This window comes from Haliotis asinina, chromosome 1 (genome assembly GCF_037392515.1).
Source record: "Haliotis asinina isolate JCU_RB_2024 chromosome 1, JCU_Hal_asi_v2, whole genome shotgun sequence".
NCBI classification, from domain to species: Eukaryota; Metazoa; Mollusca; class Gastropoda; order Lepetellida; family Haliotidae; genus Haliotis; species Haliotis asinina.
Window position 1 is genome coordinate 3,898,532 of NC_090280.1, and position 21,048 is coordinate 3,919,579.

Here is a 21,048-nt window from a genome sequence, read left to right on the forward strand (position 1 = left end):
ACTAAACGGTGGTGATCGGTAACTATTCAAGTCTGGGCCAGACAATCCAGTGATGAACAGCATGAGCATCGATCTTCACAATTTGGAACTGATGACATGTAATGACAGCCCAATTTCGTTCATCGTCTCTTAGTCTTACAACAAACACAGACACCTTTTGTGGCAAACATGGGCTGCTGAAGACCTATTCTACCCCGGATCTTTAAGGACACCTAAAAGTTATTCGTTTTCGAGTTACATTGCAATTCATTGGTTTGCTTTTGAGCCAAATGGAATACATATGCTATTCTGCTTTTGAGAGATAGGTTTTTCTTTGCATCATCCAAAAACTGATTCTCATGACAGAATGTCTGATTACCTCTATAAAACATTGAGAAGAATAAATCTAATTCATCAAACCAAGACAAACTTGCCACATTCTCAGGCTTCAGGAAATATTTCTTTACATGTTTACTTTGTTGATAGAAATCAGACTGGATCTTTATCAAAACATGTAGGCAAGTACTCCCGTAAACATGAGTGACACAACAGATTTTTAAATCACAAATTTCACCAGTTTTTGTCTACAAAGTGTAAATGTTGCAGTGCACAAAAAATATTTCCTAATTTCATAATTTATACGTTCTTTGTTCACTAGACTGGGCAGTTAAAAATAGAAGTTGAAGAAAAGTTGTTCCACTAAACTTGTCTGTTTTCATTTGTTTTGTATCAGCTGATTCAGTTAGAAAAATGATAATCGCAAACAGAAAGCAGGCTGTTTCAAATTCTTACAGTGATGTATATGTCACTGACATATTTTTATTTTCTTACTTTCACACAGTTCAAGCATATTTTCTCTCACTGGAATCCTTAACTCAAGATACATTGTGCTGACCTAGGTATATCAACACACAGGCTCATAATCAGGTTCTTCAGATTTCTTGATATACTGAATGAAATTCTGCAGATTTCTAATTAATAGACTCTCTGTACTGAAGACTCTGTACTGACACACTGAATATTGTGCTGTAGACCCCTTTACATACGGAATTTAGTTCCGGTGACATCCTAATACACTCAATAGTGATCAGACGACTTCTTTATTCACTGAAAATGCTTCTGCAGACTTTTTAATACACGAAAAGGGTTCAGGTGACTTCTTCTGCCAACAAATATTTTTTTCTGCCACATTATGAGATCATCAAGAGTAGAACACAATATAAACAGTGTGGCTCTCACATGTTGGAGAGTTCTGGAATATCAGCCCATCAGCTTCCTGTCACAGCCAATTCCCTTCACAGAGATGGCATCTGGTACAAGTCCACACTGCTCTCTGAGAGGCTGCTACACTACAGAAGTAACAAGGCCTGTTTCATAATGAACTATCACCCTGAGTGGGTGAGTGGGTGGGTAGGTGGGTGATGGACAGAGGGAGGGAGGGAGGGAGGAAGTGAGCGAGTTTACACCACAGTGTGATTAAATGGACATGGGAGGGGTGAGCTTGAGGGAGGAAGAGAGAGGAATGGGTGATTGAGCTATTAATTTCTCACAGCCTTTCCTCGTAATTTATGTTATATCTGAAAACAATATCAGTTGGGTACAGTGAAAAATGTGTTCTCTTAAACAGGATTAGAATCTGGGATTCATGTTGTCTTTACACTGTGAATACTTTTCAACATGAGCTTCTGTTTTTCTCAATCCCAAACTCAAACCAAATAAAACCCTCAAGCAGCAACATTACGTGCATGTTATAATAAAAACTACTACGCTCTTTTTACACATGTTATTAAGTTACAATTATTTGCTTCTGATAACTGATCCTAGTTAATATACTTGCTGGTAAAGGACAAAACTGTTTCTGTTTCAAACTTTTTTCTAACTTTATTCAATATTGGTAACATTTGTCAGATAAAAACAAAATGCAGCATGGTGTTTGTCAAACATTAAGATGAGGAACATCTTTGGTGTAATGAGAAGTAACCTCACAGTTGTGTTATTTATCAACAGGACAAATTAGCAAGGGTATACGTTGTAATGAGAAAACATAATTAGAAATCTTAGATGTGAACAGAGCAGTTGAAAAAGCCTGAGCGTTCAGTGTCCACAAGATAAATTTGCTGTACCAGACATGGTTTGCTTACAGGCATCATTCAGCAGTCACATCAAGGTCCATTAAACAAACATAGTGAACTAGCACAAATAATGGCTGACAAAACTCTCTGGTATATACAACCTAACATTCATAACATATCAACAAAGAGACTTGTTTTACTGAAAATCTCAAATAGATGGATTAAATTCACAGCGAGTTAGTCTGTCTTAAAGTCCCTGAACCACATTATTTTCCCTTCTGCCAAGCCCTCCCTGCAATATTATATTTAAGTCTGACTCACAGTCCCTGAAGCACAGTATTTTCCCTAATGCCAAGCCCTTTCTGCAATGTAAATTTAGTCTGACTCACAGTCCCTGAAGAACAGTATTTTTCTTATTGCCAAGCCATTTCTGCAATGTTGTCTGACTCACAGTCCCTGCACCATATTATTTTCCCTATTGCCAAGCCATTTCTGCAATGTTGTCTGACTCACAGTCCCTGAACCACATTATTTTCCCTATTGGATTGGTTTGTATCAAATATTTTCCAAATATTTTCTATTCTCCTGAAGAGTATATATTGCCAGGCAGAAACTAAATAAAATATCTATGTGATAAAATATAAATAATTCAATGTAGGAAAGTTGTCCATTACAGCTAGTCTACTTTATAGCTCAATGATTAATGAGTTTCACATCATCAATCCCAACCTAACAGATTTATTTAAATACGAAATGTGCAGTTTGGTACTCTAAACAGATTTATTTAAACACAACAAGGGCAGATGTGGTACTCTTCATTTTGACATTTTTGAGGATCAGAATGACACTACTGTAACTTGTGTTTGGTGGCATAAATCTACACCCCTTTATTTGTCATCATTCACTTGATGGCCAGTTAATGGATTTACAGTTATAACAAATGATATCACCACTCAGATTACCTGACAAAGGTCTAATTTAGCATTTCACATGTCTGGAGAATATACTCAACTTCATAAATATTATTCAGGTCTGATGCAGCAAATTTATTACATGTTATATAATATACACATGGAAGTGTAATGAGGAATTATCAACTGACATTGAAAAAGGATTAACTGAAAGCATGCTGACTGATTAATTACTTTTATCCAGCAAAGCAGATTTGTGAAAAGGTAGTGTTTATGTATGTACATTTACCGGCGTACATTGAATACACTCTCATTTTGATGTAAAGTACCTGTGTAAAAACTACATCCTTCCTTCAAAGATTTAACAGCCAATACATTTATTGCTCATTATTGGCTCACTAAATTACTTTGTGGACATCATGCAAGTAGTTGTTATTTCTTGGGTGACCAGGGAGACTTTACACCAATGTGAAAAACATGTAACATCGACATTACCAGTTGATACAACTATCACTAGTTATGACATTATATCACTTTCTCGCTTATAGGACTGTTAAGACACATCACATATAAAGGATCACAATTTTTTGTCAGCTGCAGATGAATGGCACATCATTCCTTTATGTGGATATTGATGGATACATTGCTTGAACAAGGTAATAGAATATAATTATGTGATGTTATATGGGTATTCATGAGAGAAAAAACATAAGAAAGCAACAGCGAAAATTGCTTTGGATCAGCGTCCTCTAAAAAGCTGGGTCTTTTTCTACATGTCATTGAATTACAATGTATTTCTTACATTAATAAACTTCAGTTATTAGATTTGGTTGTATTCAACAAAGACTGCTCTATTTCAAAGATGCAAATTTATAGTCTTGTTTGTAGAAATAATCTGCTATCACCTAATCAGCTTAAAAAACTTCTGCATTTCCAGATTGTCCTATGTCATTACACACTTTGTATATGTATTGCTATTCTCTCTAGCATTTTGTTCACATCTAGTTTACATGATGTATAGAGTATTATCCCTGTTTCTAAACGGAACCAGCTTGTAAAATTGTTTCCATAGTTAGGTAGTCAATCGGCTAGCTATATCTGAAAGTTACAAGCCAACAAAATAATAAAACAAAAAATAAAATAAAATAAAATAAAACTTGAACATAGAATCTCAGCCAAACATTACAAAAATAGATTAAAATAATCAAATGGGTTGCATGATTAAACTGGGAAAATAATGAATACGGTACTTTTATCAGGCAATAATATGAGGCCTGCTAACAGGGCAGTGGTTATTTTGCATACTGCATTTTTATACATGATATAATAATATAATAATGAGAACATCTTATCAATACATTTTAGAAAGATCAAAACACTAAATAAGGAAATAAATGAAGTAGCTATGGCTGTAATCCGATGATGGTACAAACAGAATTGACTGGTTACAGGCTCTCACACCATGGAGAGCACCAATAAGTATGTGTGTGGAATCTTTGCCAAACTATATCATTACACAACCATTCCCAGCCACTGCACAATGTACACTGAGACTCCGAACACAGCCTTCAGAATACCTCCCATCCAACCCGGGAATTAGCCTTATACGTCAATCAGCAGCCGAAATTGACAGGTGTTAATTCGCTATTGACGAGGCACAATAAGCTGCAGGTAAAGCATTTCATTAGGCTTCAGGAATACCCCATTATTTCTTCCGCTCTTTGTGAAAAAGTTAGGGCATCTGTGAATTACAGGGATTCCATGATCAGAGAGGGTTTGCTGGCAACGCTGTGGACGTTGATGTTGATGATGTCTGTGGTGCAGGAGCAAGGCTAGCTGTATAGTTGTTTCCATGATGGATGACATGTGTCAGCTCCTAACCACTTCCATGTATAATCAGCTGAAATGTACCATACCTGTACGTCACTTATCTGAGAGGAGCATCAGAATGTCTACACACGGAGCTCTGACTGCGGCCTCTTCACAGATCACCTTCGGGATTACTTAAGAATGATTTCTTACTCTTTAGTCAAGAGAAAGAAAAAAAATCACAAAAGTAGTCAAAGAACAGCTGAATATCTGAGGTTCTTGAAAGTCATATAGAAGTTGGCATTCAAGTATAAGACAAAATACTATGGATGTTAACTGCTTGTTCATGCAGTTGTAGAGAAATGTTTCTTGGCAATTCCTTGCCCCTTAGTCAGGTGAATGGGGCAAAGGAAAGTAAAGAAATGTTGTGTATACAATAACTGATGTTGACATCCACAACATTTTGTCATATAGCTAAATAGTTCTCATTACTATTGTTAAACTGTATTAATATAGCGATTATCAGAGTTATTTAACTTCTTTGTAAAGCATATACTGAGACTTGCAAAGTAAAGTTTGAAATTTGATATTCTTGTGAACGTACACATCCTTTAATATATTTTCCCTTGGGATCATCAGTTTATAAATATTCTGTTAGTACCCCTGGTCTATATTCCACCTGTTATTACTTTTTTCTCGGCACAAGAACACACTTTTTCATGTAGCATGTGAATCTGAGAAAATAATTTTTCATAACTGTAAGGCCAGAACAATTTTATTTCTTATTCTACAGATCCACATGTCATATTTTTTTCAGGAAAAATAAAAAAATAAAAGTAAATTTTCCCCGCTCAAAAAATAAAATCCTATTGTATTTATTGGCCAAAAATGTAAGCTATAGAAAAAATCTTTTTTAAGATTGTTTTTTGCCCCATATAGACTTCATAAATTACCAAAAGTAAAGCCTCCTGCCTTTGGGTTTCCTGAGGACAAAAATCTATAAAACAAGAACACGCCCCCCTAAGTAATGGAATGACCTAATGACATTATGGCAAATGTCGGTAATGCTTGAAACAAGATCGGCCATCTTCGGAGATTTCTCGGCTCAGTTCCGTGATTTGTCGGTCATGTCCTGAACCTCACACATCAAAACATGGCATCACTGGAAGGAGCTATAAATTATATTTTTAGGAAAAGATTGTCACTGCAAAAGAGCGTCATAAGTCATGCCACCGGAGGTTGTTTATAAATGTCTGAACATCGGAAGCATCCGGGGGGGCATGACTTGTGACGCTCTTTTGCAGTGACGATCTTTTCCTAAAAATATAATTAATAGCCCCGAGAACACCTCACACCTAAGGTGGTCAAAGATGGATAATAATGAAAATGAAGTAAAAACTAAAAACAAAACTCACTGAGACATGTGCTCCTTCCAGTGACACCATGTTTTGATGTGTGAGTTTCAGGACGTGACCGACAAATCACGGAACTGAGCCAAGAAATCTCTGAAGATGGCTGATCTTGTTTCAAGTATTACCGACATTGTTTCCGATCGGGGCGTTCTGTTTATTTTATTACCGGTCAACTACCGATATCACTGCAATTGTTTCGCTAGTGGGCTGCGTTTGATTAAAGTGTTCACCTGAGATTTAGGGTCAGCTCCATACATGGGAATAAATGTGTGAAGCCTATTTCTGGTGTCCCTGCTCCTTTGCTGGAACATTGATAAAAGCAGCATAAAACTTATCTTTGAAATAAGAATATGTGTAACTTGTATACATAACAGGCAAAAAGATTTTTATTTAAATGTACTGCATATGACATTTCATTTGATTAACTGTAAGACTTACCTTTCTTTAATCTTCTTCAGATATTAACTTCATGTCTTTCTCATGTTTCCTAACATTTCAAACATTTAAGTAAAATCATTTTTTTCTAATAATCCAGAAACCATAAGTCAGATGAGTCTTAGAGTTTAGGAACAAGTGAGGTAGCCTAGTGCCTACAATCAGGCCAAAGATAAGGGCTCAAATGCCCACATGCGGACAATGTGTGATCGAAGCCTGTCCCTGGGCTCTCCCTCAGTGATTAAGTAAAGTGGCGTGAGACTAAACTCAGTCACTCCCTCACTCTTGTTTTACATAAGTATATTCAAAGAATGAATAGCCTAGGTATTTTTCCTAGCATGAATACATGGGTTTAAAAGAACAACCATATGACACTGTGGGTCAGGGAAGTCTTATTTGTTACAGACAGAATACTCTTACTGGCTCGCTCACTATGAATAAAAAAATAACTGACACTTTTTATGAGATTACCGTGACCTTGTAGGTTACTGTCAGTGGAGTTATCAAGATTTGTTCACATTGAAGTTGTAAACAATTCCAGATGCTGCAAATGATGCAGCTTTCAGATAATGTGTATGACATCACAACAATATTTATCACAACAAGATTTATCACAACAAGATTTATCACAACAAGATTTATCACAACAATATTTATCACAACATTTATCACAACATTTATCACAACAAGATTTATCACAACAAGATTTATCACAACAAGATTTATCACAACAAGATTTATTGCAACAACATTTATCACAACAATATTTATTACAACAATATTTATTACAACATTTATTGCAACATTCATCACAACATTTATCACAACAACATTTATCACAACAAGATTTATCACAACATTTATCACAACATTTATCACAACAAGATTTATCACAACAACATTTATCACAACATTTATCACAACAACATTTATTACAACAACATTTATTACAACAACATTTATCACAACATTTATTACAACAACATTTATCACAACAACATTTATTACAACAACATTTATCACAACAACATTTATCACAACAACATTTATTACAACAACATTTATCACAACAACATTTATCACAACAAGATTTATCACAACAAGATTTATCACAACAATATTTATTGCAACAACATTTATCACAACAATATTTATTACAACAATATTTATTACAACATTTATTGCAACATTCATCACAACATTTATCACAACAACATTTATCACAACAATATTTATCACAACATTTATCACAACATTTATCACAACAAGATTTATCACAACAACATTTATCACAACAACATTTATCACAACAACATTTATTACAACAACATTTATCACAACAACATTTATTACAACAACATTTATCACAACAACATTTATTACAACAACATTTATCACAACAACATTTATCACAACAACATTTATTACAACAACATTTATCACAACAACATTTATTACAACAACATTTATCACAACAACATTTATTGCAACAACATTTATCACAACAACATTTATCACAACAACATTTATTACAACAACATTTATTACAACAACATTTATCACAACAACATTTATTACAACAACATTTATCACAACAACATTTATTACAACAACATTTATCACAACAACATTTATCACAACAATATTTATTACAACAATATTTATTACAACATTTATTGCAACATTCATCACAACATTTATCACAACAACATTTATCACAACAATATTTATCACAACAACATTTATCACAACAACATTTATTACAACAACATTTATCACAACAACATTTATTACAACAACATTTATCACAACAACATTCATCACAACAACATTTATCACAACAACATTTATCACAACAACATTTATTACAACAACATTTATCACAACAACATTTATTGCAAGAACATTTATCACAACAACATTTATCACAACAACATTTATCACAACAACATTTATTACAACAACATTTATCACAACAACATTTATTGCAAGAACATTTATCACAACAACATTTATCACAACAACATTTATCACAACAACATTTATCACAACATTTATCACAACAACATTTATCACAACAACATTTATTGCAACAACATTTATCACAACAACATTTATTGCAACATTTATCACAACATTTATCACAACAACATTTATCACAACAACATTTATCACAACATTTATCACAACATTTATCACAACAAGATTTATCACAACAACATTTATCACAACAACATTTATTACAACAACATTTATCACAACAACATTTATTACAACAACATTTATCACAACAACATTTATCACAACAATATTTATCACAACATTTATCACAACAACATTTATCACAACAACATTTATTGCAACAACATTTATCACAACAATATTTATTGCAACAATATTTATCACAACAATATTTATTACAACAACATTTATCACAACAACATTTTTCACAGCAATATTTATCACAACATTTATCACAACATTTATCACAACAATATTTATTACAACAACATTTATCACAAAGTTTATCACAACATTTATCAGAACAACATTTATCACAACAACATTTATCACAATAACATTTTTCACAACAACATTTATCACACCATTTATCACAACATTTATCACAACAACATTTATCACAACATTTATCACAACAATATTTATCACAAAATTTATCACAATATTTATTGCAACAACATTTATCACAACAACATTTTTCACAACAATATTTATCATACCATTTATCACAACATTTATCACAACATTTATCACAACAATATTTATCACAACAACATTTATCACAACAATATTTATCACAACAATATTTATCACAACAATATTTATCACAACAACATTTATCACAACAATATTCTTACAATTCTATCAGATATTTCACCTGTTGTATTACTACTCACTTCCAATCTGTAGTGAGTATGTGGTCACAGGTATACACAAAGAAGGTTTTAACATTTCATTAAAATAAGATCAGATATATTTATTGTAAAAACATTCCATTGTGAAATAGAGCAGCTTTTGCATTGATGAATACAAAAGGTATTCACTGATGGTATAATTTCTACTGAAATTTAATGAGCTCATCGTAACACGAGCAAAAGCCTTGGAATGGATCCTAGTTTTTCTACCAACCTTCTACAGAACCAGCTTATATTTGACATTTAATTACTGAAGGCTATCAGATGGAGTCAGTTTCCGGGCCACTCAAACAATCTCCTATATAACACCTGACTTCCTCAGAAATAGTCAGAACACAAAGCAATTAAAGGTACGCTGATTTGCAAAAGGTCAACAGGTATTTTTCTCCATTTTCCATCAGATATCAATTACCAAATGAACGTGCAGATTGTGCTAATAGTTTCAACATCCTGTCTGTCTGTAATCTCCCATGATCCTCTTTGACTGATGAGGTCGGCTGCAGGACATTACACAAACAAGATGGCCACCTTCATTGACATGGTGTCAGCCAATCACAGATGATCAGAGATGAGCTGACCTTCACTGGTCAAGGTCAGCCTAATCTGGTCATGTGCCTGCAAATCAGTCAGTTAATGAGGTAATGCTCTTAATTTGTTAATTAATCTCACATACAGCAGAAGTTCTCCTGATGTACAAATTCAAAGTATTTTTTTCACCATTCATCCATATTTTAACTTTTCCCCAAGAGTTGGCTTTGCAGCTCTCCTGAATTTTAGCAATATTTTCAATATATACCACTCAAAAATGTTAGGGGTATTGGAATAACAAGATTGATAAACTGCAAATTATGAAGCCAAATAAGGGAAGGTAAATTAAGGGAAAACGTGACAATTTATTCCATTCCTTGGAAATGTTTCATCTGTATATTGCTTTTTCTCATATACATTGGCACTGGCTAGTGGTATGCTCTCAAAATGGAATATCCCCTACTTATTTTTAATGGTATATTTAACATGTTTGAGGATACTACAGTTGCAATTACGGAAATGTAAATCTTATCATATTAAAACTAATTGCCTTAATGTTGATGTCAAAAATATATTGTCAGATCATAGGGATTAACGTCAAAGTATTGCAATGTTATCAATCATATGTTTTTGCATATTTAAATACTTGAAATGGCTGCAAGACAAAATATTCTCCAAACAGTATAATTTGAAAGTTCTACACAAACTTCCACATTCCTGGGATTATTGATAATCTTCATTGGTTTTGTAGTTTGTAGAAGTTTTGGAAACCAATAAAGGATATGTTGAAGATCAGTGTCAACAGACCCTTCAAGATAGCTGAAGTTCATAAATTGGGTCACTGGATGTTAACTGTGCTTTCAAAAATATTTTGGTTCTGAAAGAAATGATTTGTTCTCAACAGACTATTTGTTTTTTATTTTAAAACATCCTTTAATATTGAATTATGTGGCTCCTAATTCCACAAAGGTTCTGCTGTATATCTGTGCAAAGCATGCACAGAAAAAAACAGCATAATGACATATTAAAGGTCTGAAGACACTGTTAAAATACATCAAAGTGAAGTTCCCTATACCACAAGATACTGATCCAGTACATGTACTATATACCAACATGGAACAAATACTAAGTACATCAAAGTAAAGTACCACAAGATACTGATCCAGTACATGTACTATATACCAACATGGAACAAATACATCAAAGTGAAGTACCACAAGTTATTGATCTAGTATACTTAATACCAATAATGAACAAAAAATACATACACAAAGTGAAAGATAAAAATAAAAATAATCACCCTGACCCACACCCCACCCATCAATTTTGTTTCATGTTATGAGTTTGTAAAATTTGGTGAAGTCTAAACTGTAGATAAGAACTTTGTGTTTTAATTTGGAAGAGAGCACTTGCCAGAGTAGTTACTTTTCAAAATAGGCTGTGAAGCTGTTATCATAACTTCCGAGTTATCACCTACCTTCTACAGTAGGATATTCTAAACATTAATTTTAGATACTCTAACATAATCTAGATAATAATAATCAGTCATGATTATATGTTGAAACAGAAAATCACAAAAAGTGGTCAGATTACGACTATTTTCTGTGGAAAATCATAAGTGATCAGAATTACAGTATTCTAAAGTAAACTGCTTCCAGGGAATACAGTGTCTTGTCAAGTTGCTGTTGAACAACAGTATGAAAAATTGCATTTAGGAAACTAGCATTGATTTCCTTGTACCCATATTGCCACTGTTGGGAGGTTCGTATGTAAGTGTCATGGTAATCTTAAACTATACACAAAGAAGACAGCAGTCAACTGAAGAACATAAGAAACTCCTGTAAGAATGACAGTTTGAGGGTGTTCTGTACATAATGTTGTTTTTGATAGCATCTTCATATTTCCTTCATCAAATACTTCCCATTATCGCAAAACACCATTGTAGAATGTTACTGAGATTAAACCAATAGCTCTGCACCTGCAGAGACTGGTAAAAACTCCTCACACAAATCATCACGTCCTGATCCATTTAAAAGCCATTTCTAAAATATGAGCTTCTAGAAAAGCTCACAACAGGAATAGAAAACAAGAGAAAAACTTTCCCCAACTTCTTTCCCAGGCCTTTCCAGCTCAAATCTGTCACCACTATAATTAAACACCATGTCTTTCAAAACGGCAGACATTATCACCTTGGAACACAGGGAACAGCCTTGTTTTGCTCAAACATACTGCCATTTCACTGTTGTGCCATTCCCACTTTTGCACTGCCTGATAGCGTATAAATACATAGAGACATAAATGGGAGACTTAATGGCAAACACAGCAGCCATAAAAAAATAGCTCCTCTGGTGAAGGAAGTTATCTTATCTCAGGGCAGGAACTCTTCAGTAAATGAACACAAATAAGACATTTACAATGGTTCCCTGCAAAATGTCGCTGGATTTAATCTGGCCACACCAGGAATTATCTGCAACCACACAAATCAGCTACAAGTCCATTTTTCAAAATGGCTGACATGACCTGATCAATCACGTCTGTGGTGATAAATCTGTTTATAGACTGTTTAGGGACATATACTGGTATAGATACTTCTCTTCACGGACACTCAGCATCAGTGGCAACTAGGTTACAGCTTGCTATATCCTGTCTTAGTTTACAAATGTTGGTCACTACTAAACTGTTTTGTCTTCTTGCCTTCAATCACTGAACCACTACCAATGTTCCATAATCCTGATTGGCTGAGAAAGTGATTTGCAGCAACACATGTCCCCTGTCTGGCTGAATGATACCAGTGGTTATGTCTGGCTTTCAAAGCACATGTCAAATGGCAACTCCAAATTTTATTTAATGTATTTATTTTATCAAGTTCAGACTTAAAGTACAGTACTGCTGAAAACTGTAACTACCAAAATAATAATTGCTGTCAGTACACTGTATCAGTGGTTTGATGGGTTAGTGGAAACACTGTCAATATCATAACATGTAGATTAAATACATTCCATTCCGTACTCCTGCTGATACCTTTACTCTGACAAAATTTTAAGAAACCTGAGATAAGAAACATAATATTGCAGCAACATCTGGACAGCTGGGGACTTCACAGACTCAACACACTGTTTGTGGTTAAATGTTGCTGATATTGATATGCCCTCATCTTGTACAGATGACCGAAAGTCTGGCTCAAAGGTTCTCTGGTCAGGGTTACAGCAATCAAGGCCTTCCTGGAGCTTCACATTTTACAGTTAGGGACAAAAGTTATGTCAGCAGTAATTCCTTATTTTGATTTGCACTGCATATTCCCAAGTTCTTAATGTATCTCATGGCTACAGATAAGGGGCATCCAGGTGTAATGTATGCCTAAATTCATGTAATATCTAAAAAAGTGTGACATAATAGAAGATTTCAAGTGTATCATGTATGCACATAAATACTCTCATACATCTAGCATATATAAAGTTTAATAGCTGAAAAAATGTTAAGTATTTTACACAACAAACCATATCACCAACTCACTCACACACAAACATGGCACTTCTCAAATGCTCACTAAACCTCACTTCCAATATAAGGTGTAAGTATACCTACACCTCCAAAAATTATCTGAAGCCCTGTATCGTCTGTGGAAGGAAGTTGTGGATGAAATAACAGATCTATTTCTACAAATATTAAATCATTACATAGATTAAGCATGTACATTGTATCACAAAATTTCAGTCATCAATAGTTCAAAATTGTCAAAAATAAAGATAGCAACAAGTATACTAACTGAATACATGACACGTATTATTAACAACTTCATTTTATGAACATAAACAATTTTCTTGATTTCATCTTTCTTCTATTCTTTGACACAACATTTAGGAGCCTGTTCCAGCTCCATCATCAAATGAAAGTAATGTTTACTGTCACAAGTTTTACCTATTGATGGGTCCAGATCAAAGAATAAAAAGATGAAATCCAGAAAATTCTTTATGCAGATGAAATAGCATCTCCTGAAATGCCAATCAAGAAATCTCATTTTATTCCTTAAACAACTTTTCCAAGTTAATTTCTACGCTTTCATTCACCTGACATGTTCATGTTCATCCAACTTCGAAATGTCTTTCAAGAACTTAGCTATATTCAAAGCCTTTTCAAGAATTTGATATACTTTGTGCATCGTACATCACATGATCCAGTCGAGGTAATAAATAATACAATTTGTCAGCGTGTCAATCAGATTCCAGGAAGTTACTGGCGCCACTAGTTCTGTAGTACCAAACCATGACCATCTTTCCTGCCTGAACTATACAGTATATACAATGATAACCACAAGGAGATATGTGTATATATGATATATGACTTTTATCACACATGGATGTCACACATATGAACACTCTTACAAATTATTTTTTCTGATGTCGGAAATCTGATACCCCTGGACAAATGTTGGACCTTGATCTCCATAAGACAACTGACGTCATTAACATAATAATGCATTGTCAGTTAACGAGTCAAACTCTTCTTACAATCGTGAACTCAGGTGACAAATTCATTGGACTTCAAAATAACATGGTCAGTACTCTGTGTTGAAGTACTTGTTTTTGAGGGAATACAGGGGTATATTTTTAATAATAAAACTCTTATCAGCAGACAGGAAGTACATGGAGCATAGATGGACAGGTACTATATCCTCCTATACAGATATTTTAGCCCCCTCGTTTAGCTGGTGTGAAAAGGCCTGAGTGCTAACTTGATCCTTTTGAACACACAGACATTTAAAGTTACCGAAGCTTGTCTGATCAGACATGATCCCGCGATGACCGCTAGCGATTGAGAAGACAGCCTGAAGCGATTGGTGACCGATTATTATTTTGGTGTTTTCACATCCATTATATTGATAATGTGTCGGTGATCATGCCATGACGATATTCATCACAGAATTAATGTACAAGTTATGATACAGAGTCTTATCACCTCTTTTGTGTGTGATATGAGTTTTTGTATGCCAGATACACAGCTTCACAAATATAATGAGCTATGCTTGAATGACTTCATGGTGTTGGGTTGCTAAAACTCTTTGTGTGGTTATTTTATTCACACCTGATAAGCATTTCAAGAGAAGCAATGAACTGTCCTTGAAGGTTTTGTTGTAGATAAATCTGTGACATAAAAGAAGGTGCAACAAAACCCAGACACTCTTAAAGAGAATGTATGTTCGTCTAGTTTAGGCCAAATTCCAATTTCCTGTATTTAATGCCTTCACTGCTTTTGAGAACAACTATCAGAAAAAGTGGCTAGGTCATATGTTATATATTTTGTCACTTGAAGACAACAGACAGCAGATAGCTCCAGTCAGAGTTAATGTTAACTTTGAGACACACACGCTCAACCAAAATGCAATTAAATAGGTATTGTAATCACTTTCACCTCCCTGTAAGTAGTTGTTAAATGTAAATATGAAAAACTTGAAAAAATTAGGACTGCATTATTCTTTCATGCCCTTCCCCCTTAATTTAAAACATATATGTAGGAAAAAAAGTCAGAGGTAAAAAGGCACCAGTGAAAAGGTTCTTTTGAAGTAAACACTGAGTTAGATATAGATCTGTTTGACAGGATTGATAAAAAAAACGGGGAAAAGAATATTGTTGGGAACATATCCTGGTATCCTCCAACGTTAGCACCAATTCCATTATGGATATCCATTGAAGTGAACTAACCTAGAAAATAGCAGCCCAGAGCTGAAGAAAACTCTCTATATGAAAATGAAAAAGCAGTGTTTTTTCTGTATTTTCTCCAAGGGCCTTTATACTGAACGCCATCATAACACACCCTCTCACACAGATACCTACAATGTTGTGTACAAACGTTTTGTAAATAAGTGGGAATAACAGTCGAAGTAATACAATGTTGTGTACAAAAGTTTTGTAAATAAATGGGAATAACAGTCGAAGTAATACAACGTTGTGTACAAAAGTTTTGTAAATAAGTGGGAAAAAAGTCGAAATCCTACAATGTTGTGTACAAAAGTTTTGTAAATAAGTAGGAAAAAAGTCGAAATTCTACAATGTTGTGTACAAATGTTTTGTAAATAAGTGGGAATAACAATCGAAGTCCTACAAAAGGGGGAATAACAGTTGAAGTTAATCATATTAAAAAACACGTGGTCATAACATACTTTCAGGGAGATAATAGCTAAACCCAGAATAACATGATTTGAATAGAGTTGGAGAAAGAATCTCATTTGAAGGAGGAGGAGACTTTTGGAAATCAGACAGTTTGTTGACCTGTGTTTGTTCACAAACAAATCAGTTGAGATATTTATGAGTCTTTGCTGTCCTTCACACAAACTGGCTCACCTGCTCATTTACCAGTTGATGACAACATTCCAGTATTTTCTTGTCAGCTGACCTGTACACATGATTAAAGTTTCAGCTGTCATCCTCATTTGGCCTAATTCTAAGATAGTATTCAAACTTGACCAATCAGGTGTAAGATGGAAGTTATGCAGAGCACAACATGTGTTTTTTACCTCATGTTTTAGTTAGTCTATAGACAAAGACAATATAGAAAATGCATCTTTGACTCTACAAAAGTGCATGAATTTTTCACACTCTTAAGTTTTCATTTTCTTTCAGAGAAAAGGTGTATCCACAGAACTCTAGGGGGTTGGGACATCAAATAAAGTGTACAAGTAAAATCCTCCTGCCCTCTCCATATTTGTGATGAGTGAAACAAAGCATGTATTTATGTGGCCTTACCACAGCTCAATGATGCCTCAGCTGTTTATACCTGATTATTTCTTTCTAACAAATTTGTTTTTAAAGATTTAAATGCTCTTTCCGCTAGACACAAATAATTTTAGAACTACGACTGCACCTAGTCCAGCATATAACCAGACGACTTCGTACTATACCAAGGTGTGCTCGATGTAGGCCTTGGCTGGAATACGAGGTTATTCATATGAACTACGACTGCACCTAGTCCAGCATATAACCAGACGACTTCGTACTAGTTATACTAAGGTGTGCTCGATGTAGGCCTTGGCTGGAATACGAGGTTATTCATATGAACTACGACTGCACCTAGTCCAGCATATAACCAGACGACTTCGTACTAGTTATACTAAGGTGTGCTCGATGTAGGCCTTGGCTGGAATACGAGGTTATTCATATGAACTACGACTGCACCTAGTCCAGCATATAACCAGACGACTTCGTACTAGTTATACTAAGGTGTGCTCGATGTAGGCCTTGGCTGGAATACGAGGTTATTCATATGAACTACGACTGCACCTAGGCCAGCATATAACCAGACGACTTCGTACTATACCAAGGTGTGCTCGATGTAGGCCTTGGCTGGAATACGAGGTTATTCATATGAACTGCGACTGCACCTAGTCCAGCATATAACCAGACGACTTCGTACTATACCAAGGTGTGCTCGATGTAGGCCTTGGCTGGAATACGAGGTTATTCATATGAACTACGACTGCACCTAGTCCAGCATATAACCAGACGACTTCGTACTAGTTATACTAAGGTGTGCTCGATGTAGGCCTTGGCTGGAATACGAGTTTATTCATATGAACTACGACTGCTCCTAGCTTGCTATTTGTTGCATTGCTATATTGTGCTGTCAGTTTGTCGGAGATTCTAGTGTAGCGTGAAGCGGGATTCTCTATTCTCCATTTTCTGTTCTATGTTCTCTATTCACTCACTTGTTTGTGAAAAAAACATCCACGGGCGTCATATGATTGGATGATATTGATGACGTAATTCGATCATTTTCACAACATTGTAATACATTAAAATGCTAGGCAAAAACAACAACAAAAAGACAAACAAATAACAGAAAAAACAAAACAAACTAGGTAACTCTAGAGCGGTCGATACCCGAAGGCCCTACCTTCGTTACTGTCAACATTTGTCTGGGCGTGGCACGACGCGTTCACCATTAGTTCTTCGACGATATCAGAATATTCACAAAGTTCCAAGACCTACAGTCACAGATTTGTTGTATCCACATTCATGCTTTGAATGCACAATGTCAGCTTGCATAAAAAATGCATATCTTGAAGCCTCAGAGATTGACCATGCCCATCTGTTTCATTTGCAAGTGTCCCATGGTGAAGTATTTGGCGACAGAGATAAAATATGACGATCTCAAACCTGTCTAAGACGTGTTTTCCGAAGTTAATGCACTTCAACTTTCGAGTATTTCTTTCATTCTTTAAATGGAAAACGGGAAGTTTGCAAGAACAAAAACATAAAAATACACCTTCTCCAATCAATTTTACATTTAGACTTGTTTGTACAGAGTTGATATTGTTTTACGCGGTACTCAGCCACATCTAATGACTTCGGCCCCAGAAGAATCCGCTCCAACGACTGACGTCACGGTGTGTCATCCCGATGTGAGATGCCGGTCCTGGGTGTTTAAGAGGTAAACAGACAAATCCTCCAGTGGCTGAGAACCAATGTTATAGTAATAGCTATAGGCGCTCATATCCAGGCCGACTGTCTGCTCGGGCAGCTACGTACATCAGTATCTCCGGCCACAGGACACTATCGCACTAGCCGATACTTGTTCAACTCCATGGGGAGTATACAGCCATGCTGCCTGTTAGGCGCAATGAACGAAACGCTCACATTACCAGCACATCCTCACGGGTACCTATGTTACAACAGATCTTAGTGTCTTGTCCAAGGATACACCGCAAATGTGGCCACTTGGAGACTGGCACCTAGGTGTCACAAGGTAGTGCAGACAAACATTAGTTGCCTCTAGGATGCGAATCTGTAATTATTTGATTTCTAACACTCCAAAGTTACTCAGTTACACCACTGACGACCGAGTCATGTTATCAAAGCTCAGCCCATCTTACAGTTACGGAAATGGACTAATGGTGAATTGCATGAAGTAAAACATTTTGGCAACCCGTGGCATTTATACTCAGAGGATCAACGTCGTGCATATTCTGGTTCCCACTCAGAATAAGATCACTTGTAGAAAAATGAGGCCAAACGCTAGTTAAAAATGCTTGTCCAAGTCTATATTGGCTCTAAATTTTGTCTGTATGTCAAGGTTTGGCAGTTACGGTCTAGAATCGCTTTATACTGTGGCCACCAGTAGACGATCAGTGTATTCTACAGCCGATGAAGACGGAGATTTTATTACGATAAATGCCCGTCCAGGTCCGGCGCCGTCGGCGCAACTCACACACCATTATCCACGATGTAAACTGACTCTGATATAATGTAAATACAATGTTCAATATACCTCACTCACTCAAGAACCATGAATGTAATCTCTCGCGATGACCCTTCAGAGTAAAGCGAGAAGTCAACCTTCGAATGTTTGGCAAGTCAAAAAAACATCACTTGCTGAGAGAATGGGTTTAGTTTTACGCCCTCAGCAATATTCCAGGGCCCAGATTGTCGAAGCTCTCTTAGCGCTTAGTCGTAAGTGGCATACGTTAACATTGACCTGCGACTATCTTAGCGATATGTGAGCTTCGAAAATCAAGGCCCAGATATACGGGAGCGATCTGTAAAACTTCGAATTTGGACGAGACAATCTAAGGATGAATCGTTGGTTCCAGACATTTCCCGATGAAATGAAGTACTGTTTAATGTGTTGGTTTCATTCCATACGTCCGTAAAATTTCAACGCATTGTCAGTCAGTACCCAAGCAACATTACGTCGGCCTGAAAATAATCTAGTGCGTGACATGCAAACTGACGGTTGACAGCATTAGCAGTGACCAACGTCATCGGTGCTAACCACCCAATCCACTTTAGGGAAACAGGCAGGGGAGATAGTGGGGTGGGGGTGGGGGTGGGGGTGGCGGCTTTTATCTCCCGAGTCTCTTGAAGGTCACTTATTTTATTTTTCAAACCTATACACCACAGAAACCACTGTGACGTCATTGTTACTATAACGTCACAATTAAATGACGTCCCTAATCTCTCTGTCGCGGAAGCCGGTGAGCTTACAAAGCTACCGTATAGTTACGACTGTCTAAGTCTGTCTCACAGTGTAGGAGGTACGACTGCCTAAGTCTGTCTCACAGTGTAGGAGGTACGACTGTCTAAGTCTGTCTCACAGTGTAGGAGGTACGACTGTCTAAGTCTGTCTCACAGTGTAGGAGGTACGACTGTCTAAGTCTGTCTCACAGTGTAGGAGGTACGACTGTCTAAGTCTGTCTCACAGTGTAGGAGGTACGACTGCCTAAGTCTGTCTCACAGTGTAGGAGGTACGACTGTCTAAGTCTGTCTCACAGTGTAGGAGGTACGACTGTCTAAGTCTGTCTCACAGTGTAGGAGGTACGACTGCCTAAGTCTGTCTCACAGTGTAGGAGGTACGACTGTCTAAGTCTGTCTCACAGTGTAGGAGGTACGACTGTCTAAGTCTGTCTCACAGTGTAGGAGGTACGACTGTCTAAGTCTGTCTCACAGTGTAGGAGGTACGACTGTCTAAGTCTGTCTCACAGTGTAGGAGGTACGACTGTATGCTGTTCCAAAATCAATTTGGTTCACAAGCCACGTTTCACTTTGCATATATATCAAACTTAGAAAACATTCACACATATGAATTCCGAAAAGCTAAAACAGAACTATTGCCTCGTAATTATACATTGCCACTATATACCTGAGCAGGTATATCTGGATGAAAGCTGTTCAGTTCCTTCTCTTCCTTGATCGTATCTCGTTGTACAGGGATCGTGAAGGACAATTTAACACCGTGATGTCTCTCTATGGAACAACACTTTCTTGTTCAGTAAATCGTGAGCTAGGTTAGGATTAGGGTTAGGGTTAGCCCACAAGCCAAATTAATTTTCTAAGCCATTCGACAACTATCACAAAATAGGTACATATTTTATTAAAACGCCAGTACCCAACTATAACTACACCCGAGGCTCAGATGTAAGATTAGAATGTATATACACGTTTTCTCAAAACCCTAAGACATTTCTTGGAGACAC